Source organism: Pungitius pungitius, unplaced genomic scaffold, assembly GCF_949316345.1.
Source record: "Pungitius pungitius unplaced genomic scaffold, fPunPun2.1 scaffold_24, whole genome shotgun sequence".
NCBI lineage: Eukaryota > Metazoa > Chordata > Actinopteri > Perciformes > Gasterosteidae > Pungitius > Pungitius pungitius.
This window is the reverse complement of record NW_026909886.1, coordinates 509867-529482: the sequence shown is the minus strand read 5'-3', so window position 1 is coordinate 529482 and position 19616 is coordinate 509867. Positions and strand designations below refer to the sequence as shown.

General features: G+C 44.2%; 28 non-coding genes across 28 annotated transcripts; all 28 read right to left on the bottom strand.

Moving 5' to 3' along the window:
* Window positions 1-186: 186 nt before the first annotated feature.
* Window positions 187-305, bottom strand: LOC134119559 (5S ribosomal RNA). The gene has a single exon (XR_009951112.1). It is a non-coding gene; the product is annotated as a 5S ribosomal RNA (ribosomal RNA).
* A 339-nt stretch (window positions 306-644) lies between these two features.
* LOC134119558 (5S ribosomal RNA) lies at window positions 645-763 on the bottom strand. The gene has a single exon (XR_009951111.1). It is a non-coding gene; the product is annotated as a 5S ribosomal RNA (ribosomal RNA).
* Window positions 764-1159: 396 nt separating this feature from the next.
* On the bottom strand, window positions 1160-1278 carry LOC134119557 (5S ribosomal RNA). The gene has a single exon (XR_009951110.1). It is a non-coding gene; the product is annotated as a 5S ribosomal RNA (ribosomal RNA).
* Window positions 1279-1617: 339 nt separating this feature from the next.
* On the bottom strand, window positions 1618-1736 carry LOC134119556 (5S ribosomal RNA). Its single transcript, XR_009951109.1, has one exon. It is a non-coding gene; the product is annotated as a 5S ribosomal RNA (ribosomal RNA).
* A 396-nt stretch (window positions 1737-2132) lies between these two features.
* LOC134118946 (5S ribosomal RNA) lies at window positions 2133-2251 on the bottom strand. Its single transcript, XR_009950507.1, has one exon. It is a non-coding gene; the product is annotated as a 5S ribosomal RNA (ribosomal RNA).
* Window positions 2252-2590: 339 nt separating this feature from the next.
* LOC134119554 (5S ribosomal RNA) lies at window positions 2591-2709 on the bottom strand. The gene has a single exon (XR_009951107.1). It is a non-coding gene; the product is annotated as a 5S ribosomal RNA (ribosomal RNA).
* Window positions 2710-3048: 339 nt separating this feature from the next.
* Window positions 3049-3167, bottom strand: LOC134119553 (5S ribosomal RNA). Its single transcript, XR_009951106.1, has one exon. It is a non-coding gene; the product is annotated as a 5S ribosomal RNA (ribosomal RNA).
* A 396-nt stretch (window positions 3168-3563) lies between these two features.
* LOC134118945 (5S ribosomal RNA) lies at window positions 3564-3682 on the bottom strand. Its single transcript, XR_009950506.1, has one exon. It is a non-coding gene; the product is annotated as a 5S ribosomal RNA (ribosomal RNA).
* A 339-nt stretch (window positions 3683-4021) lies between these two features.
* LOC134119552 (5S ribosomal RNA) lies at window positions 4022-4140 on the bottom strand. The gene has a single exon (XR_009951105.1). It is a non-coding gene; the product is annotated as a 5S ribosomal RNA (ribosomal RNA).
* A 339-nt stretch (window positions 4141-4479) lies between these two features.
* Window positions 4480-4598, bottom strand: LOC134119551 (5S ribosomal RNA). Its single transcript, XR_009951104.1, has one exon. It is a non-coding gene; the product is annotated as a 5S ribosomal RNA (ribosomal RNA).
* A 396-nt stretch (window positions 4599-4994) lies between these two features.
* On the bottom strand, window positions 4995-5113 carry LOC134119550 (5S ribosomal RNA). The gene has a single exon (XR_009951103.1). It is a non-coding gene; the product is annotated as a 5S ribosomal RNA (ribosomal RNA).
* Window positions 5114-5452: 339 nt separating this feature from the next.
* Window positions 5453-5571, bottom strand: LOC134119549 (5S ribosomal RNA). Its single transcript, XR_009951102.1, has one exon. It is a non-coding gene; the product is annotated as a 5S ribosomal RNA (ribosomal RNA).
* Window positions 5572-5967: 396 nt separating this feature from the next.
* Window positions 5968-6086, bottom strand: LOC134119548 (5S ribosomal RNA). Its single transcript, XR_009951101.1, has one exon. It is a non-coding gene; the product is annotated as a 5S ribosomal RNA (ribosomal RNA).
* A 339-nt stretch (window positions 6087-6425) lies between these two features.
* Window positions 6426-6544, bottom strand: LOC134119547 (5S ribosomal RNA). Its single transcript, XR_009951100.1, has one exon. It is a non-coding gene; the product is annotated as a 5S ribosomal RNA (ribosomal RNA).
* A 396-nt stretch (window positions 6545-6940) lies between these two features.
* LOC134119546 (5S ribosomal RNA) lies at window positions 6941-7059 on the bottom strand. The gene has a single exon (XR_009951099.1). It is a non-coding gene; the product is annotated as a 5S ribosomal RNA (ribosomal RNA).
* Window positions 7060-7455: 396 nt separating this feature from the next.
* LOC134118944 (5S ribosomal RNA) lies at window positions 7456-7574 on the bottom strand. Its single transcript, XR_009950505.1, has one exon. It is a non-coding gene; the product is annotated as a 5S ribosomal RNA (ribosomal RNA).
* A 339-nt stretch (window positions 7575-7913) lies between these two features.
* LOC134119545 (5S ribosomal RNA) lies at window positions 7914-8032 on the bottom strand. The gene has a single exon (XR_009951098.1). It is a non-coding gene; the product is annotated as a 5S ribosomal RNA (ribosomal RNA).
* A 339-nt stretch (window positions 8033-8371) lies between these two features.
* LOC134119543 (5S ribosomal RNA) lies at window positions 8372-8490 on the bottom strand. The gene has a single exon (XR_009951096.1). It is a non-coding gene; the product is annotated as a 5S ribosomal RNA (ribosomal RNA).
* A 396-nt stretch (window positions 8491-8886) lies between these two features.
* Window positions 8887-9005, bottom strand: LOC134118943 (5S ribosomal RNA). The gene has a single exon (XR_009950504.1). It is a non-coding gene; the product is annotated as a 5S ribosomal RNA (ribosomal RNA).
* Window positions 9006-9344: 339 nt separating this feature from the next.
* On the bottom strand, window positions 9345-9463 carry LOC134119542 (5S ribosomal RNA). Its single transcript, XR_009951095.1, has one exon. It is a non-coding gene; the product is annotated as a 5S ribosomal RNA (ribosomal RNA).
* Window positions 9464-9802: 339 nt separating this feature from the next.
* LOC134119541 (5S ribosomal RNA) lies at window positions 9803-9921 on the bottom strand. The gene has a single exon (XR_009951094.1). It is a non-coding gene; the product is annotated as a 5S ribosomal RNA (ribosomal RNA).
* Window positions 9922-10317: 396 nt separating this feature from the next.
* Window positions 10318-10436, bottom strand: LOC134119540 (5S ribosomal RNA). The gene has a single exon (XR_009951093.1). It is a non-coding gene; the product is annotated as a 5S ribosomal RNA (ribosomal RNA).
* Window positions 10437-10775: 339 nt separating this feature from the next.
* On the bottom strand, window positions 10776-10894 carry LOC134119539 (5S ribosomal RNA). The gene has a single exon (XR_009951092.1). It is a non-coding gene; the product is annotated as a 5S ribosomal RNA (ribosomal RNA).
* A 396-nt stretch (window positions 10895-11290) lies between these two features.
* Window positions 11291-11409, bottom strand: LOC134119538 (5S ribosomal RNA). The gene has a single exon (XR_009951091.1). It is a non-coding gene; the product is annotated as a 5S ribosomal RNA (ribosomal RNA).
* A 339-nt stretch (window positions 11410-11748) lies between these two features.
* LOC134119537 (5S ribosomal RNA) lies at window positions 11749-11867 on the bottom strand. Its single transcript, XR_009951090.1, has one exon. It is a non-coding gene; the product is annotated as a 5S ribosomal RNA (ribosomal RNA).
* Window positions 11868-18319: 6452 nt separating this feature from the next.
* Window positions 18320-18438, bottom strand: LOC134119536 (5S ribosomal RNA). The gene has a single exon (XR_009951089.1). It is a non-coding gene; the product is annotated as a 5S ribosomal RNA (ribosomal RNA).
* A 396-nt stretch (window positions 18439-18834) lies between these two features.
* LOC134118942 (5S ribosomal RNA) lies at window positions 18835-18953 on the bottom strand. The gene has a single exon (XR_009950503.1). It is a non-coding gene; the product is annotated as a 5S ribosomal RNA (ribosomal RNA).
* Window positions 18954-19292: 339 nt separating this feature from the next.
* Window positions 19293-19411, bottom strand: LOC134119535 (5S ribosomal RNA). Its single transcript, XR_009951088.1, has one exon. It is a non-coding gene; the product is annotated as a 5S ribosomal RNA (ribosomal RNA).
* Window positions 19412-19616: the final 205 nt, after the last annotated feature.

Sequence of the window (19616 nt, the reverse complement as noted above, 5' to 3'; positions counted from 1 at the left end):
AATGTTGATCAACACTAATTTAGCAACCATGAAACGGAATCATTTTTGATTATATTGTCTAAGTTCCTTATATATCCAACGTTAAAACAACACTAAACATGCATCTCTTCGACAATGTGATATACTTTTTGTAATTTGTAGGTGTACAATCTGCGGCGCTCGGCGGCTTCCAGAGAGAAGTGAAAAAGCTTACGGCACCTGGGATTCCCAGGCGGTCTTCCATCCAGGTACTAACCAGGCCCTGCTCTGCTTAGCTTCCGAGATCAGACGAGATCGGGCGGAACCAGAGAGGTATGGCCGTAAGCTGCTCTTTATCTTTTTCCTAATCCTTTATAATGCGTCAAAAAATTATGTCACGCCTGCCGTTGGCATCTTTGTGTGGGTTAAATAAGGGTATGCAAAGAAGGCTGTGACATCCTATGCCGAAAATTGGATGGACTAGAGAAGACCCGCCCAGGAGTCCCAGCCAATCGGTGGATGGCCATTGCAGTCCCCGCCACCTCAAATGGCCTGACGATGGTACGGACGTAAGCCACCTTTCATCTTCTTCCTATTGCATCTCTTCTACAATGTGAAATGCTTTTTACAATTGTGTAGGTGTACAATCTGCGGCGCTGGGCGGATTTCGGAGAGAGAAGTGAAAAAGCTTACGGCACCTGGGATTCCCAGGCGGTCTTCCATCCAGGTACTAACCAGGCCCTGCTCTGCTTAGCTTCCGAGATCAGACGAGATCGGGCGGAACCAGAGAGGTATGGCCGTAAGCTGCTTTTTATCTTTTTCCTAATCCTTTAAAACGTGTCAAAGATAATCAGAAGAGTTTCTTTTTCTAAAATTGAAGCAGTTCTTAGGATTGGCAAGAGAGGTTCCTAAAACCTGAAGGTAACTTTACTTTTCTTCACTGGCAATTCTAACATGTTGGGTTAGCACCTGTATTTGAACGGCTAAATTACAAACAAAAGTATGCCAATTGTTAAATGTTGATCAACACTAATTTAGCAACCATGAAACGGAATCATTTTTGATGATATTGTCTAAGTTCCTTATATATCCAACGTTAAAACAACACTAAACATGCATCTCTTCGACAATGTGATATACTTTTTGTAATTTGTAGGTGTACAATCTGCGGCGCTCGGCGGCTTCCAGAGAGAAGTGAAAAAGCTTACGGCACCTGGGATTCCCAGGCGGTCTTCCATCCAGGTACTAACCAGGCCCTGCTCTGCTTAGCTTCCGAGATCAGACGAGATCGGGCGGAACCAGAGAGGTATGGCCGTAAGCTGCTTTTTATCTTTTTCCTAATCCTTTATAATGCGTCAAAAAATTATGTCACGCCTGCCGTTGGCATCTTTGTGTGGGTTAAATAAGGGTATGCAAAGAAGGCTGTGACATCCTATGCCAAAAATTGGATGGACTAGAGAAGACCCGCCCAGGAGTCCCAGCCAATCGGTGGATGGCCATTGCAGTCCCCGCCACCTCAAATGGCCTGACGATGGTATGGACGTAAGCCACCTTTCATCTTCTTCCTATTGCATCTCTTCTACAATGTGAAATGCTTTTTACAATTGTGTAGGTGTACAATCTGCGGCGCTGGGCGGCTTTCGGAGAGAGAAGTGAAAAAGCTTACGGCACCTGGGATTCCCAGGCGGTCTTCCATCCAGGTACTAACCAGGCCCTGCTCTGCTTAGCTTCCGAGATCAGACGAGATCGGGCGGAACCAGAGAGGTATGGCCGTAAGCTGCTTTTTACCTTTTTCCTAATCCTTTAAAACGTGTCAAAGATAATCAGAAGAGTTTCTTTTTCTAAAATTGAAGCAGTTCTTAGGATTGGCAAGAGAGGTTCCTAAAACCTGAAGGTAACTTTACTTTTCTTCACTGGCAATTCTAACATGTTGGGTTAGCACCTGTATTTCAACGGCTAAATTACAAACAAAAGTATGCCAATTGTTAAATGTTGATCAACACTAATTTAGCAACCATGAAACGGAATCATTTTTGATTATATTGTCTAAGTTCCTTATATATCCAACGTTAAAACAACACTAAACATGCATCTCTTCGACAATGTGATATACTTTTTGTAATTTGTAGGTGTACAATCTGCGGCGCTCGGCGGCTTCCAGAGAGAAGTGAAAAAGCTTACGGCACCTGGGATTCCCAGGCGGTCTTCCATCCAGGTACTAACCAGGCCCTGTTCTGCTTAGCTTCCGAGATCAGACGAGATCGGGCGGAACCAGAGAGGTATGGCCGTAAGCTGCTCTTTATCTTTTTCCTAATCCTTTATAATGCGTCAAAAAATTATGTCACGCCTGCCGTTGGCATCTTTGTGTGGGTTAAATAAGGGTATGCAAAGAAGGCTGTGACATCCTATGCCGAAAATTGGATGGACTAGAGAAGACCCGCCCAGGAGTCCCAGCCAATCGGTGGATGGCCATTGCAGTCCCCGCCACCTCAAATGGCCTGACGATGGTATGGACGTAAGCCACCTTTCATCTTCTTCCTATTGCATCTCTTCTACAATGTGAAATGCTTTTTACAATTGTGTAGGTGTACAATCTGCGGCGCTGGGCGGCTTTCGGAGAGAGAAGTGAAAAAGCTTACGGCACCTGGGATTCCCAGGCGGTCTTCCATCCAGGTACTAACCAGGCCCTGCTCTGCTTAGCTTCCGAGATCAGACGAGATCGGGCGGAACCAGAGAGGTATGGCCGTAAGCTGCTCTTTATCTTTTTCCTAATCCTTTATAATGCGTCAAAAAATTATGTCACGCCTGCCGTTGGCATCTTTGTGTGGGTTAAATAAGGGTATGCAAAGAAGGCTGTGACATCCTAAGCCGAAAATTGGATGGACTAGAGAAGACCCGCCCAGGAGTCCCAGCCAATCGGTGGATGGCCATTGCAGTCCCCGCCACCTCAAATGGCCTGACGATGGTATGGACGTAAGCCACCTTTCATCTTCTTCCTATTGCATCTCTTCTACAATGTGAAATGCTTTTTACAATTGTGTAGGTGTACAATCTGCGGCGCTGGGCGGCTTTCGGAGAGAGAAGTGAAAAAGCTTACGGCACCTGGGATTCCCAGGCGGTCTTCCATCCAGGTACTAACCAGGCCCTGCTCTGCTTAGCTTCCGAGATCAGACGAGATCGGGCGGAACCAGAGAGGTATGGCCGTAAGCTGCTTTTTACCTTTTTCCTAATATTTTAAAACGTGTCAAAGATAATCAGAAGAGTTTCTTTTTCTAAAATTGAAGCAGTTCTTAGGATTGGCAAGAGAGGTTCCTAAAACCTGAAGGTAACTTTACTTTTCTTCACTGGCAATTCTAACATGTTGGGTTAGCACCTGTATTTCAACGGCTAAATTACAAACAAAAGTATGCCAATTGTTAAATGTTGATCAACACTAATTTAGCAACCATGAAACGGAATCATTTTTGATTATATTGTCTAAGTTCCTTATATATCCAACGTTAAAACAACACTAAACATGCATCTCTTCGACAATGTGATATACTTTTTGTAATTTGTAGGTGTACAATCTGCGGCGCTCGGCGGCTTCCAGAGAGAAGTGAAAAAGCTTACGGCACCTGGGATTCCCAGGCGGTCTTCCATCCAGGTACTAACCAGGCCCTGTTCTGCTTAGCTTCCGAGATCAGACGAGATCGGGCGGAACCAGAGAGGTATGGCCGTAAGCTGCTCTTTATCTTTTTCCTAATCCTTTATAATGCGTCAAAAAATTATGTCACGCCTGCCGTTGGCATCTTTGTGTGGGTTAAATAAGGGTATGCAAAGAAGGCTGTGACATCCTATGCCGAAAATTGGATGGACTAGAGAAGACCCGCCCAGGAGTCCCAGCCAATCGGTGGATGGCCATTGCAGTCCCCGCCACCTCAAATGGCCTGACGATGGTATGGACGTAAGCCACCTTTCATCTTCTTCCTATTGCATCTCTTCTACAATGTGAAATGCTTTTTACAATTGTGTAGGTGTACAATCTGCGGCGCTGGGCGGCTTTCGGAGAGAGAAGTGAAAAAGCTTACGGCACCTGGGATTCCCAGGCGGTCTTCCATCCAGGTACTAACCAGGCCCTGCTCTGCTTAGCTTCCGAGATCAGACGAGATCGGGCGGAACCAGAGAGGTATGGCCGTAAGCTGCTCTTTATCTTTTTCCTAATCCTTTATCATGCGTCAAAAAATTATGTCACGCCTGCCGTTGGCATCTTTGTGTGGGTTAAATAAGGGTATGCAAAGAAGGCTGTGACATCCTAAGCCGAAAATTGGATGGACTAGAGAAGACCCGCCCAGGAGTCCCAGCCAATCGGTGGATGGCCATTGCAGTCCCCGCCACCTCAAATGGCCTGACGATGGTATGGACGTAAGCCACCTTTCATCTTCTTCCTATTGCATCTCTTCTACAATGTGAAATGCTTTTTACAATTGTGTAGGTGTACAATCTGCAGCGCTGGGCGGCTTTCGGAGAGAGAAGTGAAAAAGCTTACGGCACCTGGGATTCCCAGGCGGTCTTCCATCCAGGTACTAACCAGGCCCTGCTCTGCTTAGCTTCCGAGATCAGACGAGATCGGGCGGAACCAGAGAGGTATGGCCGTAAGCTGCTTTTTACCTTTTTCCTAATCCTTTAAAACGTGTCAAAGATAATCAGAAGAGTTTCTTTTTCTAAAATTGAAGCAGTTCTTAGGATTGGCAAGAGAGGTTCCTAAAACCTGAAGGTAACTTTACTTTTCTTCACTGGCAATTCTAACATGTTGGGTTAGCACCTGTATTTCAACGGCTAAATTACAAACAAAAGTATGCCAATTGTTAAATGTTGATCAACACTAATTTAGCAACCATGAAACGGAATCATTTTTGATTATATTGTCTAAGTTCCTTATATATCCAACGTTAAAACAACACTAAACATGCATCTCTTCGACAATGTGATATACTTTTTGTAATTTGTAGGTGTACAATCTGCGGCGCTCGGCGGCTTCCAGAGAGAAGTGAAAAAGCTTACGGCACCTGGGATTCCCAGGCGGTCTTCCATCCAGGTACTAACCAGGCCCTGCTCTGCTTAGCTTCCGAGATCAGACGAGATCGGGCGGAACCAGAGAGGTATGGCCGTAAGCTGCTCTTTATCTTTTTCCTAATCCTTTATAATGCGTCAAAAAATTATGTCACGCCTGCCGTTGGCATCTTTGTGTGGGTTAAATAAGGGTATGCAAAGAAGGCTGTGACATCCTATGCCGAAAATTGGATGGACTAGAGAAGACCCGCCCAGGAGTCCCAGCCAATCGGTGGATGGCCATTGCAGTCCCCGCCACCTCAAATGGCCTGACGATGGTACGGACGTAAGCCACCTTTCATCTTCTTCCTATTGCATCTCTTCTACAATGTGAAATGCTTTTTACAATTGTGTAGGTGTACAATCTGCGGCGCTGGGCGGATTTCGGAGAGAGAAGTGAAAAAGCTTACGGCACCTGGGATTCCCAGGCGGTCTTCCATCCAGGTACTAACCAGGCCCTGCTCTGCTTAGCTTCCGAGATCAGACGAGATCGGGCGGAACCAGAGAGGTATGGCCGTAAGCTGCTTTTTATCTTTTTCCTAATCCTTTAAAACGTGTCAAAGATAATCAGAAGAGTTTCTTTTTCTAAAATTGAAGCAGTTCTTAGGATTGGCAAGAGAGGTTCCTAAAACCTGAAGGTAACTTTACTTTTCTTCACTGGCAATTCTAACATGTTGGGTTAGCACCTGTATTTGAACGGCTAAATTACAAACAAAAGTATGCCAATTGTTAAATGTTGATCAACACTAATTTAGCAACCATGAAACGGAATCATTTTTGATGATATTGTCTAAGTTCCTTATATATCCAACGTTAAAACAACACTAAACATGCATCTCTTCGACAATGTGATATACTTTTTGTAATTTGTAGGTGTACAATCTGCGGCGCTCGGCGGCTTCCAGAGAGAAGTGAAAAAGCTTACGGCACCTGGGATTCCCAGGCGGTCTTCCATCCAGGTACTAACCAGGCCCTGCTCTGCTTAGCTTCCGAGATCAGACGAGATCGGGCGGAACCAGAGAGGTATGGCCGTAAGCTGCTTTTTATCTTTTTCCTAATCCTTTATAATGCGTCAAAAAATTATGTCACGCCTGCCGTTGGCATCTTTGTGTGGGTTAAATAAGGGTATGCAAAGAAGGCTGTGACATCCTATGCCAAAAATTGGATGGACTAGAGAAGACCCGCCCAGGAGTCCCAGCCAATCGGTGGATGGCCATTGCAGTCCCCGCCACCTCAAATGGCCTGACGATGGTATGGACGTAAGCCACCTTTCATCTTCTTCCTATTGCATCTCTTCTACAATGTGAAATGCTTTTTACAATTGTGTAGGTGTACAATCTGCGGCGCTGGGCGGCTTTCGGAGAGAGAAGTGAAAAAGCTTACGGCACCTGGGATTCCCAGGCGGTCTTCCATCCAGGTACTAACCAGGCCCTGCTCTGCTTAGCTTCCGAGATCAGACGAGATCGGGCGGAACCAGAGAGGTATGGCCGTAAGCTGCTTTTTACCTTTTTCCTAATCCTTTAAAACGTGTCAAAGATAATCAGAAGAGTTTCTTTTTCTAAAATTGAAGCAGTTCTTAGGATTGGCAAGAGAGGTTCCTAAAACCTGAAGGTAACTTTACTTTTCTTCACTGGCAATTCTAACATGTTGGGTTAGCACCTGTATTTCAACGGCTAAATTACAAACAAAAGTATGCCAATTGTTAAATGTTGATCAACACTAATTTAGCAACCATGAAACGGAATCATTTTTGATGATATTGTCTAAGTTCCTTATATATCCAACGTTAAAACAACACTAAACATGCATCTCTTCGACAATGTGATATACTTTTTGTAATTTGTAGGTGTACAATCTGCGGCGCTCGGCGGCTTCCAGAGAGAAGTGAAAAAGCTTACGGCACCTGGGATTCCCAGGCGGTCTTCCATCCAGGTACTAACCAGGCCCTGCTCTGCTTAGCTTCCGAGATCAGACGAGATCGGGCGGAACCAGAGAGGTATGGCCGTAAGCTGCTTTTTACCTTTTTCCTAATCCTTTAAAACGTGTCAAAGATAATCAGAAGAGTTTCTTTTTCTAAAATTGAAGCAGTTCTTAGGATTGGCAAGAGAGGTTCCTAAAACCTGAAGGTAACTTTACTTTTCTTCACTGGCAATTCTAACATGTTGGGTTAGCACCTGTATTTCAACGGCTAAATTACAAACAAAAGTATGCCAATTGTTAAATGTTGATCAACACTAATTTAGCAACCATGAAACGGAATCATTTTTGATTATATTGTCTAAGTTCCTTATATATCCAACGTTAAAACAACACTAAACATGCATCTCTTCGACAATGTGATATACTTTTTGTAATTTGTAGGTGTACAATCTGCGGCGCTCGGCGGCTTCCAGAGAGAAGTGAAAAAGCTTACGGCACCTGGGATTCCCAGGCGGTCTTCCATCCAGGTACTAACCAGGCCCTGTTCTGCTTAGCTTCCGAGATCAGACGAGATCGGGCGGAACCAGAGAGGTATGGCCGTAAGCTGCTCTTTATCTTTTTCCTAATCCTTTATAATGCGTCAAAAAATTATGTCACGCCTGCCGTTGGCATCTTTGTGTGGGTTAAATAAGGGTATGCAAAGAAGGCTGTGACATCCTATGCCGAAAATTGGATGGACTAGAGAAGACCCGCCCAGGAGTCCCAGCCAATCGGTGGATGGCCATTGCAGTCCCCGCCACCTCAAATGGCCTGACGATGGTATGGACGTAAGCCACCTTTCATCTTCTTCCTATTGCATCTCTTCTACAATGTGAAATGCTTTTTACAATTGTGTAGGTGTACAATCTGCGGCGCTGGGCGGCTTTCGGAGAGAGAAGTGAAAAAGCTTACGGCACCTGGGATTCCCAGGCGGTCTTCCATCCAGGTACTAACCAGGCCCTGCTCTGCTTAGCTTCCGAGATCAGACGAGATCGGGCGGAACCAGAGAGGTATGGCCGTAAGCTGCTCTTTATCTTTTTCCTAATCCTTTATAATGCGTCAAAAAATTATGTCACGCCTGCCGTTGGCATCTTTGTGTGGGTTAAATAAGGGTATGCAAAGAAGGCTGTGACATCCTAAGCCGAAAATTGGATGGACTAGAGAAGACCCGCCCAGGAGTCCCAGCCAATCGGTGGATGGCCATTGCAGTCCCCGCCACCTCAAATGGCCTGACGATGGTATGGACGTAAGCCACCTTTCATCTTCTTCCTATTGCATCTCTTCTACAATGTGAAATGCTTTTTACAATTGTGTAGGTGTACAATCTGCGGCGCTGGGCGGCTTTCGGAGAGAGAAGTGAAAAAGCTTACGGCACCTGGGATTCCCAGGCGGTCTTCCATCCAGGTACTAACCAGGCCCTGCTCTGCTTAGCTTCCGAGATCAGACGAGATCGGGCGGAACCAGAGAGGTATGGCCGTAAGCTGCTTTTTACCTTTTTCCTAATATTTTAAAACGTGTCAAAGATAATCAGAAGAGTTTCTTTTTCTAAAATTGAAGCAGTTCTTAGGATTGGCAAGAGAGGTTCCTAAAACCTGAAGGTAACTTTACTTTTCTTCACTGGCAATTCTAACATGTTGGGTTAGCACCTGTATTTCAACGGCTAAATTACAAACAAAAGTATGCCAATTGTTAAATGTTGATCAACACTAATTTAGCAACCATGAAACGGAATCATTTTTGATTATATTGTCTAAGTTCCTTATATATCCAACGTTAAAACAACACTAAACATGCATCTCTTCGACAATGTGATATACTTTTTGTAATTTGTAGGTGTACAATCTGCGGCGCTCGGCGGCTTCCAGAGAGAAGTGAAAAAGCTTACGGCACCTGGGATTCCCAGGCGGTCTTCCATCCAGGTACTAACCAGGCCCTGTTCTGCTTAGCTTCCGAGATCAGACGAGATCGGGCGGAACCAGAGAGGTATGGCCGTAAGCTGCTCTTTATCTTTTTCCTAATCCTTTATAATGCGTCAAAAAATTATGTCACGCCTGCCGTTGGCATCTTTGTGTGGGTTAAATAAGGGTATGCAAAGAAGGCTGTGACATCCTATGCCGAAAATTGGATGGACTAGAGAAGACCCGCCCAGGAGTCCCAGCCAATCGGTGGATGGCCATTGCAGTCCCCGCCACCTCAAATGGCCTGACGATGGTATGGACGTAAGCCACCTTTCATCTTCTTCCTATTGCATCTCTTCTACAATGTGAAATGCTTTTTACAATTGTGTAGGTGTACAATCTGCGGCGCTGGGCGGCTTTCGGAGAGAGAAGTGAAAAAGCTTACGGCACCTGGGATTCCCAGGCGGTCTTCCATCCAGGTACTAACCAGGCCCTGCTCTGCTTAGCTTCCGAGATCAGACGAGATCGGGCGGAACCAGAGAGGTATGGCCGTAAGCTGCTCTTTATCTTTTTCCTAATCCTTTATAATGCGTCAAAAAATTATGTCACGCCTGCCGTTGGCATCTTTGTGTGGGTTAAATAAGGGTATGCAAAGAAGGCTGTGACATCCTAAGCCGAAAATTGGATGGACTAGAGAAGACCCGCCCAGGAGTCCCAGCCAATCGGTGGATGGCCATTGCAGTCCCCGCCACCTCAAATGGCCTGACGATGGTATGGACGTAAGCCACCTTTCATCTTCTTCCTATTGCATCTCTTCTACAATGTGAAATGCTTTTTACAATTGTGTAGGTGTACAATCTGCAGCGCTGGGCGGCTTTCGGAGAGAGAAGTGAAAAAGCTTACGGCACCTGGGATTCCCAGGCGGTCTTCCATCCAGGTACTAACCAGGCCCTGCTCTGCTTAGCTTCCGAGATCAGACGAGATCGGGCGGAACCAGAGAGGTATGGCCGTAAGCTGCTTTTTACCTTTTTCCTAATCCTTTAAAACGTGTCAAAGATAATCAGAAGAGTTTCTTTTTCTAAAATTGAAGCAGTTCTTAGGATTGGCAAGAGAGGTTCCTAAAACCTGAAGGTAACTTTACTTTTCTTCACTGGCAATTCTAACATGTTGGGTTAGCACCTGTATTTCAACGGCTAAATTACAAACAAAAGTATGCCAATTGTTAAATGTTGATCAACACTAATTTAGCAACCATGAAACGGAATCATTTTTGATTATATTGTCTAAGTTCCTTATATATCCAACGTTAAAACAACACTAAACATGCATCTCTTCGACAATGTGATATACTTTTTGTAATTTGTAGGTGTACAATCTGCGGCGCTCGGCGGCTTCCAGAGAGAAGTGAAAAAGCTTACGGCACCTGGGATTCCCAGGCGGTCTTCCATCCAGGTACTAACCAGGCCCTGCTCTGCTTAGCTTCCGAGATCAGACGAGATCGGGCGGAACCAGAGAGGTATGGCCGTAAGCTGCTCTTTATCTTTTTCCTAATCCTTTATAATGCGTCAAAAAATTATGTCACGCCTGCCGTTGGCATCTTTGTGTGGGTTAAATAAGGGTATGCAAAGAAGGCTGTGACATCCTATGCCGAAAATTGGATGGACTAGAGAAGACCCGCCCAGGAGTCCCAGCCAATCGGTGGATGGCCATTGCAGTCCCCGCCACCTCAAATGGCCTGACGATGGTACGGACGTAAGCCACCTTTCATCTTCTTCCTATTGCATCTCTTCTACAATGTGAAATGCTTTTTACAATTGTGTAGGTGTACAATCTGCGGCGCTGGGCGGATTTCGGAGAGAGAAGTGAAAAAGCTTACGGCACCTGGGATTCCCAGGCGGTCTTCCATCCAGGTACTAACCAGGCCCTGCTCTGCTTAGCTTCCGAGATCAGACGAGATCGGGCGGAACCAGAGAGGTATGGCCGTAAGCTGCTTTTTATCTTTTTCCTAATCCTTTAAAACGTGTCAAAGATAATCAGAAGAGTTTCTTTTTCTAAAATTGAAGCAGTTCTTAGGATTGGCAAGAGAGGTTCCTAAAACCTGAAGGTAACTTTACTTTTCTTCACTGGCAATTCTAACATGTTGGGTTAGCACCTGTATTTGAACGGCTAAATTACAAACAAAAGTATGCCAATTGTTAAATGTTGATCAACACTAATTTAGCAACCATGAAACGGAATCATTTTTGATGATATTGTCTAAGTTCCTTATATATCCAACGTTAAAACAACACTAAACATGCATCTCTTCGACAATGTGATATACTTTTTGTAATTTGTAGGTGTACAATCTGCGGCGCTCGGCGGCTTCCAGAGAGAAGTGAAAAAGCTTACGGCACCTGGGATTCCCAGGCGGTCTTCCATCCAGGTACTAACCAGGCCCTGCTCTGCTTAGCTTCCGAGATCAGACGAGATCGGGCGGAACCAGAGAGGTATGGCCGTAAGCTGCTTTTTATCTTTTTCCTAATCCTTTATAATGCGTCAAAAAATTATGTCACGCCTGCCGTTGGCATCTTTGTGTGGGTTAAATAAGGGTATGCAAAGAAGGCTGTGACATCCTATGCCAAAAATTGGATGGACTAGAGAAGACCCGCCCAGGAGTCCCAGCCAATCGGTGGATGGCCATTGCAGTCCCCGCCACCTCAAATGGCCTGACGATGGTATGGACGTAAGCCACCTTTCATCTTCTTCCTATTGCATCTCTTCTACAATGTGAAATGCTTTTTACAATTGTGTAGGTGTACAATCTGCGGCGCTGGGCGGCTTTCGGAGAGAGAAGTGAAAAAGCTTACGGCACCTGGGATTCCCAGGCGGTCTTCCATCCAGGTACTAACCAGGCCCTGCTCTGCTTAGCTTCCGAGATCAGACGAGATCGGGCGGAACCAGAGAGGTATGGCCGTAAGCTGCTTTTTACCTTTTTCCTAATCCTTTAAAACGTGTCAAAGATAATCAGAAGAGTTTCTTTTTCTAAAATTGAAGCAGTTCTTAGGATTGGCAAGAGAGGTTCCTAAAACCTGAAGGTAACTTTACTTTTCTTCACTGGCAATTCTAACATGTTGGGTTAGCACCTGTATTTCAACGGCTAAATTACAAACAAAAGTATGCCAATTGTTAAATGTTGATCAACACTAATTTAGCAACCATGAAACGGAATCATTTTTGATGATATTGTCTAAGTTCCTTATATATCCAACGTTAAAACAACACTAAACATGCATCTCTTCGACAATGTGATATACTTTTTGTAATTTGTAGGTGTACAATCTGCGGCGCTCGGCGGCTTCCAGAGAGAAGTGAAAAAGCTTACGGCACCTGGGATTCCCAGGCGGTCTTCCATCCAGGTACTAACCAGGCCCTGCTCTGCTTAGCTTCCGAGATCAGACGAGATCGGGCGGAACTTTTTTTTTTTTTTTTTTTTTCCTTTTATTATAAAAAATACATTTTCCAAAAATCATTTTTTACATTGTTTACATATTCACTATATACATTATTATTTAATCATTTCCTGAACATCAGCAATCAGGGTCTTTAAGATGAGAACAAAATCACATTATAGGATTTTTTTTTTTTTTTTTTTTTTTTTTTTTTTCCTTTTCTTCACTCGGCAGTAGAAAGTTTTGCCTTATTAGCCATATCTTTTTCCAAACAAAACCAAAAAAAGAAGTGCGCAACGACAACAAGTTAAGGCACACAAGAAAAACATTTAAAACCGAAAGATAAGATCTTTGTCATTGTCCTCCTGAAACAAGAGATTATTTTCGTCCATCCATTCCTTGAGCAGATCTTTTTTGAATGCATATATAGTTTTCCAGTATGCTTTTATATTGCTCTTGAAAAGAGTCTCAACGTCCGTTTTTTTTCCCTCGAAGAGGGCAAGGTTTCTTCTCAGCAGCACTGCTCTTCTAGCAAATGCCAGGCATGCGTTGGCGATATCCATCCTCCGGCCTCCAGCATTCTTTGGCAGTCCGAAACACCAGGTCCAGTCCCATGATGTTCCCCTCGTCATTTTTACTCCACAACCCTTTGTTAGAAGCTCTCTTATGTATTCTCTAAAGGTTCTGAGTGCTGTACAAGACCAAATAAGGTGCTCAAAATCCTCTTCTTCCGTTTCACACACAGAACACATTCTTGAGAATTTTTCCTTGTGTATCTGGTGCAAGACAATTCCTGTAAAATATTTCCTGTGCCTTATCTTGAACTCAGAGCTGTAGACTTCTGGGGGGATGAGGCTGAATTCAAGATTTGTCCATATTGAGTATGCCGTATCCTTTGGGAAGACTTTTTCCCATGCCTTTTCTGCTGCTGGTTTAACTATATGTTTTTTTATTAGGATGCTGTAGAAAGTTTTTGTTTTTACTTCAACTATATTCTTTTGTTTTTCTTTAACACACAGCGTAAAACCCAGTGCCCTGTCCTGCTCTGCCACTTCATTCATTCTTTCTTTCCATTCATGACCCATACATTGATCAAATATTCTCCCTATGTCTTTTATTCTTGCCGGTGCATATTTACTTCCACATGCCATGAGTTTTCCTTTTACTTTTCCTAAATCAAAACTGCCGTTTGTTCCACACACACTCCCTACGGCTGTTAAACCTGCCTGCAACAAGTGGCAACTCGTAATCAGCCTCCCACCCCCAACAAACCCCGGGCTTGATAGGAAAGGTAAAAGGTGTGAGGTGGGGCATAATTTTGTCCCAAGCCTCCAGCACTTCCCTGTAGAACCCCGACAGACCCGCCCTTACGTGTGCTGGAGAGAGGGCACATAGGTTATACACACTTCTCTCTCCGTACCCTTCCAGGAGGCCTGCCAGGAAATCTCTACCGGGCAGCTGCCTTTTTGTATTTAAAAATCTCCCTATTAATTTTACCCTCAGTGCGTCTCTTTTTACACTTACATCAATCAAAGCTAAACCCCCCTCCCTTTTGTTAGCTATTAACGTCTTGCGAGCAATTGAATTTCCCTTTCCTTTCCAAAAAACGGCTGCATTGAGCCCATTGAACACCCAGGTGGGCAGCTCACAGGACCCCAGAATGTGATTAATTTTGGACAGTATCAGGGCATTTACTACTATTACCTTTCCTTTCAAAGCGAGGCCTCTTGCATACCATAAATTTAGCAGGTTTTTAATTTTTCCCAAAACCTCCTTCCATGTTTTGTCCGTTGCACCCTTTTCATTTTTTCCTATATAAATACCCAGGATTTTCCTTTCGTCCTCTATTTTTTTAAAACCCCACATATCAGCTGGGACATTGCATGGCCCGAAGACCATCAGCTCTGTTTTTTTTGTATTAATTTTTGCGCCTGAGGCTCTTTCATATTTCTTTATATGTTCTAATACTTTGTTTATGCAGCTACTAGTTTTCACACAAATATTTACATCATCTGCATATTGCATTATTTTAATTTGGTTTCCTGCCGGTGTCCAGATTCCCTTTATTAGGTCGTCATTATTTATAGTATTTGGCCAGGGGCTCCGCCACCAGGCTGTATAGCAGCGCCGACAGCGGGCAACCCTGTCTCACTGATCGTCCTAGCACAAAACTATTAGTCAGTAATCCATTACATTTCACCCTACTTTTCGCTCCGCTGTACATCATTTGGATTCGTTTTATAAATATTGGTCCAAAACCATAGCGCTCCAGCACCGCCCACAGAAAGGGATGTTCCACTCTATCAAAAGCCTTCTCTAGGTCTACTCCTAACAGAATCCCCCCCTCTCTATTTAAACAGTTTACTGTATCTCTGATTGTGTTAATGGTGTCTGAGATGTCCCTCCCCGGAATGCTGTAAGCCTGCGTCGTTCCTATTATTGAGTTTATTACAGTTTTTAATCTGTTTGCCAGTATTTTTGTGAATATTTTATAGTCTGTGTTAAGCAAACTGATCGGTCTGTAGTTGGACAGCTGCTTTTTCTCCCCTTTTTTGAATATCAGAGTGACTATCCCCTCCGTAAATGATGCTGGAGCCCTCTGCTCAGCGTCCATCCGTTCATAGAGTGTCAGCAAAAGTGGCCCCAGCGTTTCCTTGAATTCTTGAAAGAACTCGGCCGGCAAACCATCTGCCCCCGGGCTTTTATTTTTATTTAGCTTCATTATGGCCTGTTCTATTTCGCTCAGTGAGAGCGGCATCTCACACCACACACTGTCATTATCTTCTAGTTTATTAGTTATTTTATTTACTACTTCATTTATTTCACTAGTCACAATCCCTTCACTTTCAAATAATTTTTGATAGTAACCCTGTATGGTTCTCAAAATGCCTTCGGTTTCTTCTTCTGTTTCTCCCCTGGAATTTTCAAGGCTAGAGATGTACGTCTTCTCTTGATTTGTTTTTTCTAGACCTAGAAAGAAAGCTGTGCATCTTTCTCCTTCAGTTATATATTTTGCTCTACTCCGTATTATTGCACCCGCACATCTTTTTTTTTCCAGTTCAGTTATTCTGGTTTTATACAGTTCATATTTTTCGCTGTTATAATTTGGATCTTCTTCACATTTTTCTATTTCGTTGTGCAGGAGGAGAATTAACTCTCTTTCCTGTCTTTTATTCTCCCAGTTTTTGCTTTTGCTGAACCTTATACACATCTTTTTTAGTTTTTCTTTAACATCCTCCCAAAAGCAAAACACGTCATCTACAAAAGCCATATCGTGCGTCGCCCTTGCTAAATACCTTTCAATTTTTTTTTTAAAAATGTCGTTTTTCAGGTGACTTATATTTAGACACCATAAACCCCCTCCCCTCTTCCTTCTCGCACCTCCCACACACACTGTCACTGAAGCGTGATCGCTCCCAGAGTAAAAGTAGTATTCGCAAGATGTTATATGTTTAACCACACCTGAAGCCACTAAGCAGAAATCAATTCTTGACTGCTTCAATTTTCCTTCTACAGCTTGTCTTCTTGAAAATCTGGTTTTGTTTTTATTTAATATCCTCCAAATATCTATCATATTGCAGTTATTCATTACTCTTTTCAGTGTACTTCTACTCGAATCATTTCTATAGACATTGTTTTTTGACAAATCTTTTTCCATTAGGACCACATTAAAATCCCCAATTACAAAAGTGTTTTCATTACACCATTTTTCTAGATTTTTAAAGAAACTTTTTCTTTCCCCTTCTCCATTTGGTGCATACACATTTATCAGCCTATATGTATCGTTTTCCATGCAGAAATCAATGACCAATACCCTTCCCTCTCTATCCCTATGAACCTCGTTTATGGTTTTGAAGATATTGGCTTGAAAGAGTGAGGCCACACCACAAGAGTTTGGGGTTCCCTCATTTGAGATGACCTTCCCACCCCACTGTTTGATCACATTTTCCCTTAAAGTAACATCCCAATTTGTTTCCTGGAAGCATATTATTTCTGATTTGAGTTGTTTTAAGGTTGAGTCCAGTTTATTTTTATTTCGAAGCCCGTTGGCATTCAGAGAAGTAATTTGGAAACCCAAGGAAGCCATCATTGTAAAGTATATGAAAGTGTATCCCATCTAGTTATTTTTGTTTTTCAGTTTTTTCTTAGCCATGGCCTTTGCTTTTCTCTCCTCGGCTCTATTTCTTAAAACCTTCGCCTTCTCAAAATCCATGTCCGGGTCGGTTTTAGGATGAGGGTCATCAGAGTCGCTGTGCAGCCTTTTATCCGGCTGTCTTGTAGGCACCGGGTCCGTCACCATTGGTAGTAATAGGTTTTTAGCTGGGACTTCTTGAGCTGATGGTACACACTGCCCTGAGAGTGTCCTCACACCTTTTCCGCTTGTCGATGTCACCAGTACACTCTTCTCCAACTTTTCCCTTCCCATGTCCCCCTTGGCACTTTTGTGTAATCCTGCTCCTCCCGTTGTCTTCGTCTCAGCCCTTCCTTCATCAACCTCTTCTGAGAGTTCTTTTTCCCCCTCCTTCTCCAGTTTACTCTCCACCCCCCCCCCTCCTATAACACTCTCGTCCCCCGACGTCCCAATGTTATCCTCCCCAGACTCTATAGTTTCATTGTCTATCATGATTGATTCACTCTCACTCTGGTTGCATATGCATTCCTCCATACTGTTATAGCATAAGCTACATTTGTTGTTATTTTTTTTGCATTCTCTAGCAAAGTGCCCCTGGACTCCACACTTATGGCACTGAAACTCCGGGCATTCTCTCATGATATGCCCAGGTTGGATACACATCCTGCATACTTTCATTTGTTTGTCGTGTATCACTCTAAAGTATTCTGCACCCAGAGCAGTACTGAACTTCGTAGAATACGGCAGGGACTGGACATGATCATTGAATTTTACCTTTAGGAAACGTGTCCCGTCAGCGACATTTGTCCCAGGCCACATCCGCCTTTTGATTGGCGAAGCTGCCGACACACCCCAGCTTGACAGTTTGGCGTGGATCTCGGAGTCTTCGATGTAGAACGGCAGGTTTAGAAAAGACACCACCAGCTCGTTGTTGCACAGCTCCCGTGCGTGGATCCTTGTTTCTCCCATTTTGAAGCCCTCCAGTAGTCTCTCCTTTCCCTTCGGGTGGCTCATTGTCATTTCATATCTGTTGTGGCCCACCACACGGCATGCCATCAGACCACCACACAATTGCCGCACACATTTCATCAATTCCATTGCACCGACGCTGCTTCCCCCTTCCAGCTCCACACCAACCGTGAGCTTCTTGTTGTTTTTTTCCACACCGTCCTCGGTCACTCCACTGCTTGATTCCATACCACTATTCCTTTGGGATTCCGTTTGTCCGTTCATTGTCTGTTCATCATGTTGGTCCAACATATTTAGGGAAGGGAAAAGATACTCTTACCCCCAAACAGTACAAAACTGCTGGGGGTATTAAAACTTTGTATTGCCAAAAAAAACTCCAACAAAGAAGCTTTAGGGCATTTGAAAAAAAAACTGTTCAGAAGAGAGCCCCGAAATGGAGTCAAGCGCCAAACAAATCGGCCTCTGCGTTCACTTCCTGCTTCCTGCTGGGGGCTGAGCCTACAAACAAGATCGGGCGGAACCAGAGAGGTATGGCCGTAAGCTGCTCTTTATCTTTTTCTTAATCCTTTATAATGCGTCAAAAAATTATGTCACGCCTGCCGTTGGCATCTTTGTGTGGGTTAAATAAGGGTATGCAAAGAAGGCTGTGACATCCTAAGCCGAAAATTGGATGGACTAGAGAAGACCCGCCCAGGAGTCCCAGCCAATCGGTGGATGGCCATTGCAGTCCCCGCCACCTCAAATGGCCTGACGATGGTATGGACGTAAGCCACCTTTCATCTTCTTCCTATTGCATCTCTTCTACAATGTGAAATGCTTTTTACAATTGTGTAGGTGTACAATCTGCGGCGCTGGGCGGCTTTCGGAGAGAGAAGTGAAAAAGCTTACGGCACCTGGGATTCCCAGGCGGTCTTCCATCCAGGTACTAACCAGGCCCTGCTCTGCTTAGCTTCCGAGATCAGACGAGATCGGGCGGAACCAGAGAGGTATGGCCGTAAGCTGCTTTTTACCTTTTTCCTAATCCTTTAAAACGTGTCAAAGATAATCAGAAGAGTTTCTTTTTCTAAAATTGAAGCAGTTCTTAGGATTGGCAAGAGAGGTTCCTAAAACCTGAAGGTAACTTTACTTTTCTTCACTGGCAATTCTAACATGTTGGGTTAGCACCTGTATTTCAACGGCTAAATTACAAACAAAAGTATGCCAATTGTTAAATGTTGATCAACACTAATTTAGCAACCATGAAACGGAATCATTTTTGATTATATTGTCTAAGTTCCTTATATATCCAACGTTAAAACAACACTAAACATGCATCTCTTCGACAATGTGATATACTTTTTGTAATTTGTAGGTGTACAATCTGCGGCGCTCGGCGGCTTCCAGAGAGAAGTGAAAAAGCTTACGGCACCTGGGATTCCCAGGCGGTCTTCCATCCAGGTACTAACCAGGCCCTGTTCTGCTTAGCTTCCGAGATCAGACGAGATCGGGCGGAACCAGAGAGGTATGGCCGTAAGCTGCTCTTTATCTTTTTCCTAATCCTTTATAATGCGTCAAAAAATTATGTCACGCCTGCCGTTGGCATCTTTGTGTGGGTTAAATAAGGGTATGCAAAGAAGGCTGTGACATCCTATGCCGAAAATTGGATGGACTAGAGAAGACCCGCCCAGGAGTCCCAGCCAATCGGTGGATGGCCATTGCAGTCCCCGCCACCTCAAATGGCCTGACGATGGTATGGACGTAAGCCACCTTTCATCTTCTTCCTATTGCATCTCTTCTACAATGTGAAATGCTTTTTACAATTGTGTAGGTGTACAATCTGCGGCGCTGGGCGGCTTTCGGAGAGAGAAGTGAAAAAGCTTACGGCACCTGGGATTCCCAGGCGGTCTTCCATCCAGGTACTAACCAGGCCCTGCTCTGCTTAGCTTCCGAGATCAGACGAGATCGGGCGGAACCAGAGAGGTATGGCCGTAAGCTGCTCTTTATCTTTTTCCTAATCCTTTATAATGCGTCAAAAAATTATGTCACGCCTGCCGTTGGCATCTTTGTGTGGGTTAAATAAGGGTATGCAAAGAAGGCTGTGACATCCTAAGCCGAAAATTGGATGGACTAGAGAAGACCCGCCCAGGAGTCCCAGCCAATCGGTGGATGGCCATTGCAGTCCCCGCCACCTCAAATGGC